The 9972-nt window shown below is 43.3% G+C and overlaps 1 long non-coding RNA gene across 1 annotated transcript in view; it reads left to right on the top strand.

The window, feature by feature from the left end:
* The first annotated feature begins 3603 nt into the window (after positions 1–3603).
* Positions 3604–9972, top strand: part of LOC129633031 (uncharacterized) — a 29247-nt gene continuing 22878 nt past the window's right edge. The window contains exon 1 of the long non-coding RNA XR_008704843.1: positions 3604–3742. This is a non-coding gene — a long non-coding RNA (uncharacterized LOC129633031). The remainder of the gene's footprint in view (positions 3743–9972) is intronic.

Here is a 9972-nt window from a genome sequence, read left to right as displayed (position 1 = left end):
CTTAAGAGAGTTTATCGAACTACAAGAAAACAGATAGCAATTAAACAAAATTAGGAAAACAATGCATGAACAAAACAAGAAATTCAGTAAGGAAACAGTAGCCATAAAAAAAATCTTAGAGTTGAAAAATACAATAACTGAACTGAAAAATTCAATAGAGAGTTTCATAAGCAGACTTGACTGTGCAGAAGAAAGAAGCAATGACCTGAAGGCTAGGACATTATTTGCTCCTGTCAGAGGAGCAAAAAGGAAAATTAAAAAGAAAAAAAAAAATGAAAAGAATGAAGAAAGCCTATGGAATTCATGGGACACAATGAAAAGAAATAATATTTGCATTATAGGAATTCCAGGAGAAATGAAAGAGTACGAATAGAAAATATATTTAAACTAATACTGGCTGAAAACTTCCCAAACCTGGGGAGATAAACGGAAATGAGGACAGAGCCATGAGGTCCAAAAGGCCCCAAAGAAGTTGAACTTGAACAGGGCTATACTGAGACACATTTTAATTAAATTGTCTAAGGTCAAAGACAAAAAAAGAATTTTAAGAGCTTTAAGAGAAAAGAGAGAGGTTACATACAACAGAACCAACATAAGACTTCAGTCAGATTCCTTGACAGAAAGTTTTCAGGTCAAGAGGTAATGGGATTACATATTCAAACTATTGAAAAAAAATAACTGTCACCCAAGAATTGTATACTCTGCAAAAGTGTCCTTCAGGTGTGAGGGAGGGATAAAGACTTTCCCAAACAAACAAAAGCTGAGAGATTATTACCACCAGACCTGCTTTATAAGAAATGCTAAAGGGAGTTTGAGTGGAAATAAAAGAACATGAACTAGCACCATAGAAACATAAAAAGATCGATGTAAGAGCCTGTTGTGATAATCATTTCACAATGTATGTAATATATGTAAGTCAGCCATCATACTGTAGCCTGCCAGGCTCCTCTGGCCACAGAATTCTCCAGGTCAGGATACTAGAGTGGGTAGCCATTCCCTTCTCCAGGGGATCTTCCTGACCCAGGGACTGAACCCAGGTCTCCTGCATTGCAGGCAGATTCTTTATCATCTGAGCCACCAGAGAAGCCTTATGCTGTACACCTTAAACTTATACAGTGATGTGTGCAATTAATAAAGCTGGAAATTTTTTCTAAAAAGTTACATGTATCCCAAAAAAAAGACTGTCTTTCAGACCCTCAGCAGAGTTGCCCAAACCACTTCCTCTGATTTTTTTCTTTGGGCTGACTAAGCTTTCCCAGGGCAGTAAATCCCCTCAAGAGGAACAACTCCCAACTTGCCCAATCCCCACCTACCTAAGGCCAAAAGTGTGGAGAAGAGTTTTTAACTCTTGTCCGTCTTACTTTGTTCCAAGTTTTGTTCCCTCTTACTTGGTCCAGAAATATGTCCTCAATTTTTATCAGAATGAAGAGATGGGCAAGGGGAAGTTTAAAGTTCTCCGCACCCAGTATTTGATGAGTGACACTCATAAAGGCAATTTCCCCTTTTCGGACACTTGTGCTGCTTCTAATAGTTCACTGTTATAAATAATGCAAAACCAAATACCTTCAAGTATATATATTTTTATATTTGAAATTTTTTCTTAAGGCTAGTCATTCTACCTGCTGATTTTAGCCAGCAGACATTTAACATCTGGCAGGAGAGCACTTTTATATTAGGACATTAGGTGGCCACCTGGGAACTCTATATTGTGTATACCGCACCCTCGATTCCAAAAGAACTGTCCCTTTTCTGCAGGAAATGTTAGTAATACAAATGGTGTTAAGTGTCGAACAGATGTTCAGTTGCTAAGACCAGGGAGAACCAAGGTAATGTTGGGGACCAGAATCCAAATAATGAGAAATAGTCACAAGGTGTAAAAGGTTCTGAGTTCTGTGCAAATTGGGCTCTGTAATGAAGTAGGTGGGCAAAGAGCTAAAATATCAGATTTGAAGATTAAAGAAAGAAATTGTCTTCTAGGCACAGTCTAGTACAGTAGTTAACAAATGTGGTTTTGAAGTCACATGTGCGTGCATGCTAGGTTGCTTCAGTCATGTCCAACTCTTTGCAACGCCATGGATTGTAGCCCGCCAGTCTCCTCTGTCCGTGGGGATTCGTTAGGCAAGAATACTGGAGTGGGTTGTCATGCCCTCCTCCAGGGGATCTTCCCGACCCAGGGATCAAACACGAGTCTCTTAGGCCTCCCGCACTGGCAGGCAGATTCTTTACCACTGGTGCCACCTGGGAAGTCTGAAGTCACATGTATCTAGGTTTGATTTGCAGCTCTACAAATTGTGTGTGTGACCTTGAAAAAGTTGCCCAAACGATCCAAAGCTTGGTTTCTTGTCTTTAAAATGGAAAATGGAAATGTTATGACCTTGAAAGGGCTCCAGTGCCCTCAGACTTCCTTTTGGGTTTGGGCAACAAGCATACCAGCTGATGAAAAGTAGGGAAGAGAAGAGAAGGCCCCAGGCCCTCTGTACTAATCCTTGTGGTTCCTCAATTGCTCCCACATTCTTTTTGTAATTAAGCCCTTAGGAAATAAACCCTCCTCAAATTATCCTATTTTCTTGTGCATATCTGATTCCTGTTGGGACCCACACTAATACAAAGTCCTTCCTCTGCTTTGCTCTGTATCACAAGGAATGGCACTCTCCAGGCCCTCTGGCTTCCAAGTGAGCTCAGTCAATAAGGACAGTGTTGAGTACTGGATAGTGGAAGGCAGGGGCTTGCCCATGTGTGTTCTTTTCTGCTTTCAGTGGTGCTCCTGAGCTTCCAGCTTCTACCCTGCACTGGATCCTGAGCTTCCACAACCTGAGCCTTTCTCTTTTGCTTTCTGATCTTGCTAATCTCTCAGCTGCTTCACCATCGCTATCTGATTTCTCATCTCTTCCATCACCGGCAGAACCAGTTCCCTAGATTGAATGTCCTTTGTTTGGAATACTCAGAGGGTCTCTGTTGCTTGTTTGGACCCTGATTGAGACATTCCCTGAGTCTTAGTCTCCTCATCTGTAAAACAGGTAAATACCCATCTCTGAAGGATACTGTGAGAATATCAATGTGTGAAAACTACACATAGTGTATATAGTAACTATTAAATAGATAGATATTGACCATTATCTATCTTCTCAGAGTTTCCAGTGGTCTTTGGGACAAAGTTCATCCTTTGTAATATAACTTTAAAAATCTGACCCCTGTCTTCCTTCCAGCTCACGGTGAGTCAGGAATCCAGTAAGTCATGGGTAAAGGCATATAAAATATCTACTTGTCACGAGGAAGCAAAGGATCAGAAACCTGTATGGAAAACAGTGCAAGGTTCCATAAACAAAGGAACCACAGAGTGAGCACGAAACTGAGATAAGCTTCCAATCCAGTTAGAGGCCCTTTATTCACTTCCTGCTGGGACAGGAAACTGCTCCACCTCCCATTATGCAAAGAAAGAGAGGCAAATGGTGGCATCTGGCTGGAAAAGGAGAAAAAGGGATTATGGGTTAACTAATTCTGACAGAAAGGTTATAAAGCATGGGTTGTGTTCCTCCAGTTAAGTGATTCCAGTGGCATTTACAAGTCCTAGTACACAGGGTAAATCCAGAGCCCTCTCTTATTTCCCCTTTCACCATGGAGTTGAGTTTCTTGACTGGGCTATCTGTACCATCAAATCAACCAGAAACCTAATCTTCTCTTGCCGTGGTGCCCACATCCCACAGAAGGGAAGGCAGTTAGCTCCATCTTCTCCTCACAGCTGGTAAGAACTGGGTGGGTACGTCTCGTGTTCCTGTTGTGAAATGGAATGCACAAACAGGGGATGTGATTCATGTCTGTAGACACATAGTATTCCTGACAGCTAATCAGGAAATGCCTTTTTATGTCTGGTCTTGTAAATCCTCTTCAAAAGTTTGACGGAGGCTAGATGGGAGCCATCGTGTCAAAGAGAGCGCTTGTTATCTCTTCAAGGACTGACGCCACATGCCCATCACCACCGAGTTCTGAGAAAACTCTGCATCCTCACCACTTTTCCTCTGCCCCACTCCCATTCCCCCACCCACACCTCCAACACACACACATTCTTTGGAAAAGAGGTCACATAACATGAGGCATAATTTAAACTGAAGCGTGTTGTTTGTTTTCATGACAGAAAAGCAGTTTCGCTTAATTTATACAAAGTAGAGAGAAATATTTAAAAGCCTTGTAAGAACAAATAAATCCAGCTCTCATCTGGTGCTCAGGAAATGGTGAAGAAAGGAACAGGTAGGGAGAAGAGTCATCTATAAATCAAGTGGATTTAACAACTAGAATTGTGACTTCCTCCTGAAGGAAATGAAAACTGCTCCTCTGATCAGAGAAGCAGAGCTTATTATTTTATTTTTTATTCATTCACTTGTTTTGCAGGAAGGCGTCTAGATTAATGAAAAGGGCTAGATGTCAGGGAAATACAAGATCTTTATGGAAAGATGATGGAAACCACAATTTACTGGTAGCAACAGTGTGTTGGAAACCATTTCTTAAATATCTTAACAAAAAAGAAAGTCTGCATTTTAGTGAACTTAGGCCAAGAGAAGCTGTGTGTATAAAACCTTCTCAGGGTTAGGACTTTTGCTCAGTGAGTAAATAGTGTTTGACTGGTTGATTAATAAGGACGTATTTTGAATTCCTTGAGATTTAACAAGACAACAAATTGGACTTGTTTAGATTTCTCCTTTGGACCAGCAGGAACACTTTGACACACCTCCCCACTGGGAGGATGGGGAGGGTGCTTCCTTGAACCCTTTCCCAGACTCTGAGCCCCCCAGTGCTGAAGTCACACATGGCTCAGGATACACAGAGGTGACCTCTGAGTTGAGAGATATTTATTCAAAGCCTTCTCTAAACTATCAGATGTGGAGATCGAGGAGCTTTTTGTAAGACTACATATCACAACCTTCCCCCCACCCCCCCAGGAAAAAAAAGTAAAATTTGTTTCTCTGATCAGAAGAGCAGTTTTCATTCCCTTTGGGGGCTTCCACTCTATGTAACTGGAGGTACATAGATGACTCTTCTTCCTTTCTATTTGCTTGCCCCTGTTTTTGAGCACAGTGAAAGCAAATGAAGTCATCCTTGTTTATCCACTCTATTTTCTCACCAAGTCTGGCTAGTTCTTTTGAAGGGGGGCTCCAGCTTTCTCTTATCTCCATCCTTGATACTTTGCATGAGCATGTATTAACAGCCTCCCTTCCTCTCCTTTGCCCCTGAAGTCATTAGCTCCCTAGCACTTAGCTTTCATGTGCTGCTGCCCCTCTGCAACTACCATGGGTTCCTTTTGCTGCCGGACTGAGTCTAAAATCCTCTTCAGAGCTCTCAGTAACTCTCCCATTCTTTCCCAAACTCCTCCTCATCTACTCAGTTCTCCCTCTAGTTCCAGTGGTTTCCTCTTCCACTGCCCAGGCTTCTCTCTGTCTTCCTTCTCTTTTGACACGGATTTCACCTTCCATGGACATTACTTCCTTCTCTCTGCAAAATGCACCTGCCCATCCCAGCTCTACTTCTCGAGGACTTTACTTTCATATTCTTCTCTTTCTTGAAGCTCCCTCAACATGCTGAGTTTGTGGTGCTCAGTTTAGCCCCTGATTCACTACTCACACAGATCACTTTCAAACTGCTCCATTTGTGTGACTCTTGTCTTCCATCAATGTGACAAGATTCTCAAGGACAGAAAGCCATTTCCAAGGCTTGCCTGTATTTGGTGACCGTAGAAAAAGTTTAGAAATGAATGCATGATTCAAAATGGATCCATTGATATCACCGTGTAGTAGAAAGGTCTTTGGAGTCAGACAGAACAATCTCAAAGCTGCTACCTCTTCACCATGTTGCTGAAACCTCTGAGTCTCAGTGTCCTCACGTGTACAAAGAGGACACTAATACTTGGCAGAGTTGCTATTCATATTAGATGGCATGAAATTTATAAGGCTTCTGAGATACGTTTGGCCCATAATTAGATGTCCAGGAGGTGGTAGTAATTTCTGTTATTATTGAACTCTGGAGAAAGTAGGTGGCAACATTCAATTCTGGAACTGAGTGGGACTTACTGTGGGAGACCCTTGCCCTTTGATCCCTAACTGACAGCCAGAGAGAAAACAAGTGTAGCTTTACTGTCTGCTCAGCCCAGACAGAGTTGACTTGTGTCTAACTCTCTGAAGGAGATTTACTTTATAAGGTGAGAATGCAAGTCTTTCCAGATGGGACCAGCATACCAGAGGCTCATTCCCTGAGCCCAACTCATAAGCTCCTTGCCTCAGAGATAATGCAGGGCTTGGTGGTAGAGGTCAACATTGTCATCCAAGAGCAATGCCCCAGAGACAAGAAGCAGACACTTGGCCTTGGCAGAGAGATTCTCCAGGCAGCAGGCTGGCGCTAGATGCATAAGGAATAGCTCAATCAATCCTGTAGCAACCTGGATGCTGAAAAGCACAGAGAAATATGAGGAATGGAATAATAGTAACAGATCCGGAAATAGTTCTTACTATGTGTCTGCATTGCTTTAAGAATTTCTATATAGCAACTTATTTAATCCTCACAACCACCTATGAGGTACCTACTATTATTAAGCTAGATCGCCTCTGTCTACCCCTCACCTATTGCAAAGGGACAGGGCGTGGAAGCTTTTCCTGTTTCTTTCTACTCTCTTTTCCTCCCTCTGAAGATGAGGGTAATTCACTAAGATCCTAATAAAACTGGATGTGGAGGAAGCCAAAGTTTTTGCTCTGTGTCTGGGGCAATATTTAACTCAGTTGGTAGAAACAACTAAAAAATAAACACAATTTTGCTTTACATGCTTGTCGTTTCTTTGAGAGGTAGGAGGGGCTGCTCTTTGAGTGTCATGAAATCACTCTTAACTCAAATGTGAAGAAGTAAACATTAAATGAGTAGATTCCCATCTAACTGGACAAGAAAAGAAAGGGGAAACCAAATGAATGTCACCTAACTTTCCTATAGACATTGATACAAAGTTAAGTGCTATTTTGCAAAAAAAACTTAACACTCAGCCACTTGGAATCATTAGATTTTGAGACTGCCTTTAAGGATATTTCGAACGTTTTTCTCCTCTTTGGCATCCATTATATTTATGGGACAATTCTTTAATTCACATGTAGTGGTTACGAGCATGGACTCTGAAGACAAACTACTTGAACTCTATTTCAGATCGCCAACGCTTGGTGATTGAGTTCACTCAGAAGCTGGACCCGAGATAAGGGTTTGGGTACAAGTGGCTTATCTGAGAGCTAAGGCCAGGAAGCACCAGTAAGGGAGTGGAGAATTTCTTTAGGAAAGGAAAGACAGACAGCAAGGAGTGCATTTCAGGGCCAGGCTACCTAGGGGTGCTGAGGGTTCTAGTCCAAGAGCATTTCTCTGGAAAACTGTAGAGAATACACTTCAAGGACATCCTACCCAAGGGGCAAGCAAGCTGAGGATTTATCAACCATGTCCCATCCCTCATTGGCTGAGGGCTGCCCCCTAGTATGTGAACTCCCTGGGATTTCTGGCCTCTCCTCTTACAAACCAATCTTGCTGTTGTGGCCACAGAGGCCCTCTGGAAAGAGTGGGGACCTGTCTGCCTACATGGGACCAGTGAGAGCCAAGGGATGCAGGTGGAGGACAAACAGCCTCAGCTATAGTCCACTCCTGTCATCACACAGATCTATTCATGCATCTGTCTTGTCACTGAGTTTGAAGGTGGCTGGTCACAATTCCCAAGGGGGAAAAAAACAGTGTACAACAGGCACATGAATGAGATAAGACACCATCACTTCTGCTGCAGTTAGTGTGAAGGCTCTAATTCTGGTCTTCATCATCTGGTTCTTCTATCCACTCACTTCACTCTGAATTCCTCTGACCCTCAGCCAGTCCTTCTGCTGGTCTAGGTTGTGTACCTGGTGGGATAAATTATACCCCCATCCCTGAGGGGTCTGAACCCCCAGTTTCCATGTCCTTGTCAGAGTATGGTTGCTACTATTGCCCATCCACAGTCTAGGAGCATCAAGTCGGGGGGACCAGACTGTCCAATGAATTCCAGATACACTTCTTTCTGTTCTCACCGTGTAGAAAGAAGCCTGCTTCCTTGAGATAATCAAGATCAACTATTCCTGCCAGTACATAAAGTCTTTGTGTGTGGGGGGGGGGGGGGCGGGGGAGGAGCTTACTGTATTGCTGACCCAGGAGTTTTAAGGGACTAGGTGACAGACACAGCTTTAAATTTAGTGAAGCCCTGGCTAAATTTGTATAGGCGTTCCTCCCATTTACTTCAGGAACCACAGTCTTTAGGGAAAAATAGGAAGCACAGTCTCTGCAAGTAGGTCACTAGGAATGATGGTGAGAGGGCCACCTCCTGCTTTATTTCCTGGATCTGTGAATTCTGCCTCCCAGGGTCATGACTTGATGCATATACTGCACCTTGAAGACAGTGCCCCAAGCGCATGGTGTGTCATCCCCAGCTGGTTTCTTAGCTAAGTCTTTATAAGGTCGTTCCAAAACTCTACCCAGCCAGCAGCCCCCAGATGATGGAGTGTGTGACAGGATCAGTAGATCCTGTTGTTGTCTTGTAAAGTGGCTCATTTGGCCTGAAGTTAGGTAATGTGGATTCTCATGTTGGTAAACCAGACATTCTGTGAATCCTTGGCTAAGGGTGCTGGCACTGTGGACAGGGAAGCTAAATCCACCCCCACTAAGCACAAGTCTGTGTTTCCTTCCAAGTGGGATGGGTCCAATATAATCAACTTTCAAGCATGGGTAACTGACTCCTTGAGAGATGGTACGAAACAGAGAGCTCAGCATTGGTTTCCACCTTTAGTAGGTCAGGGAACAGATGCAGCAGTAGCTAGGTTACCTTGATAAGGGGATTCCATGCTGGCACCACTATCCTTGTCATCTTTTAATCAAATGATAGGCCTGGCTTTCAGCAGTCTGCCCTCTGGCTGCAGAAGATGTGAGTCTCTTTATACGGCAGCAGAGCGGACTCCTCACCTTCTCCTTCTTCACGGACATGAAACTTTTAACTTCTTTTTTCAGAGCGAATGCTGTAAACAACAGACAATCAACCCCCCAATCTTTGTAGTTAGCATTGCCCCCAAATGTTTCAAAAGCTGGTATATGTTAGTCGTTTAGTCATGTTCAGCTCTTTGTGACCCCCATGAACTGTAGCCCAAAAGGTTCCTCTGTCCATGGGATTCTAAAGGAAAAAATACTAAAGTAGATTGCCATGTCTTCCTCCAGGGGATCTTCCCAACTCAGGGATCGAACCCCAGTCTCCCACATTGCAGGCAGATTCTTTATCATCTGAGCCACCAGGGATGAATCACTCAAGTGTTGGAGTTATGACATAACCCAGGGTACCCTTCCATCAGTCCAGTTCAGTGGCTCAGTTGTATCCGACTCTTTGCAACCCCATGGACTGCAGCATGCCAGGCTTCCCTGTCCATCACCAACTCCCAAAGCTTGTTCAAATTCATGTCCATTGAGTTCGTGATGCCATCCAACCATCTCATTCTCTGTTGCCCCTTCTCCTCCCGCCTTCAATCTTTCCCAGCATCAGGGTCTTTTCCAATGAGTCAGTTCTTTGCAACAGGTAGCCAAAGTAGGCTACCTGAAACAGGAGCTTCAGCTTCAGCATCAGTTCTTCCAATGAATATTCAGGACTGATTTCTTTTTGGATTGACTGGTTGGATCTCCTTGCAGTCCAAGGGACTCAAAAGAGTCTTCTCCAACACCACAGTTCAAAAGCATCAATTCTTCGGTGCTCAGCTTTCTTTATAGTCCAACTCTCACATCCATAAAAGACAACTGGAAAAACCATAGCTCTGACTAAATGGACCTTTGTTGGCAAAAAAATGTCTCTACTTTTTAATATGCTGTCTAGGTTGGGTCATAGCTTTTCTTTCAAGGAGCAAGGGCCTTTAAATTTCATGTCTGCAGTCACCATCTGCAGTGATTTTGGAGCCCCCCAAA

Source organism: Bubalus kerabau, chromosome 18 (assembly GCF_029407905.1).
Source record: "Bubalus kerabau isolate K-KA32 ecotype Philippines breed swamp buffalo chromosome 18, PCC_UOA_SB_1v2, whole genome shotgun sequence".
Lineage (NCBI taxonomy): Eukaryota > Metazoa > Chordata > Mammalia > Artiodactyla > Bovidae > Bubalus > Bubalus kerabau.
This window is presented reverse-complemented; position numbering and strand designations above follow the sequence as displayed.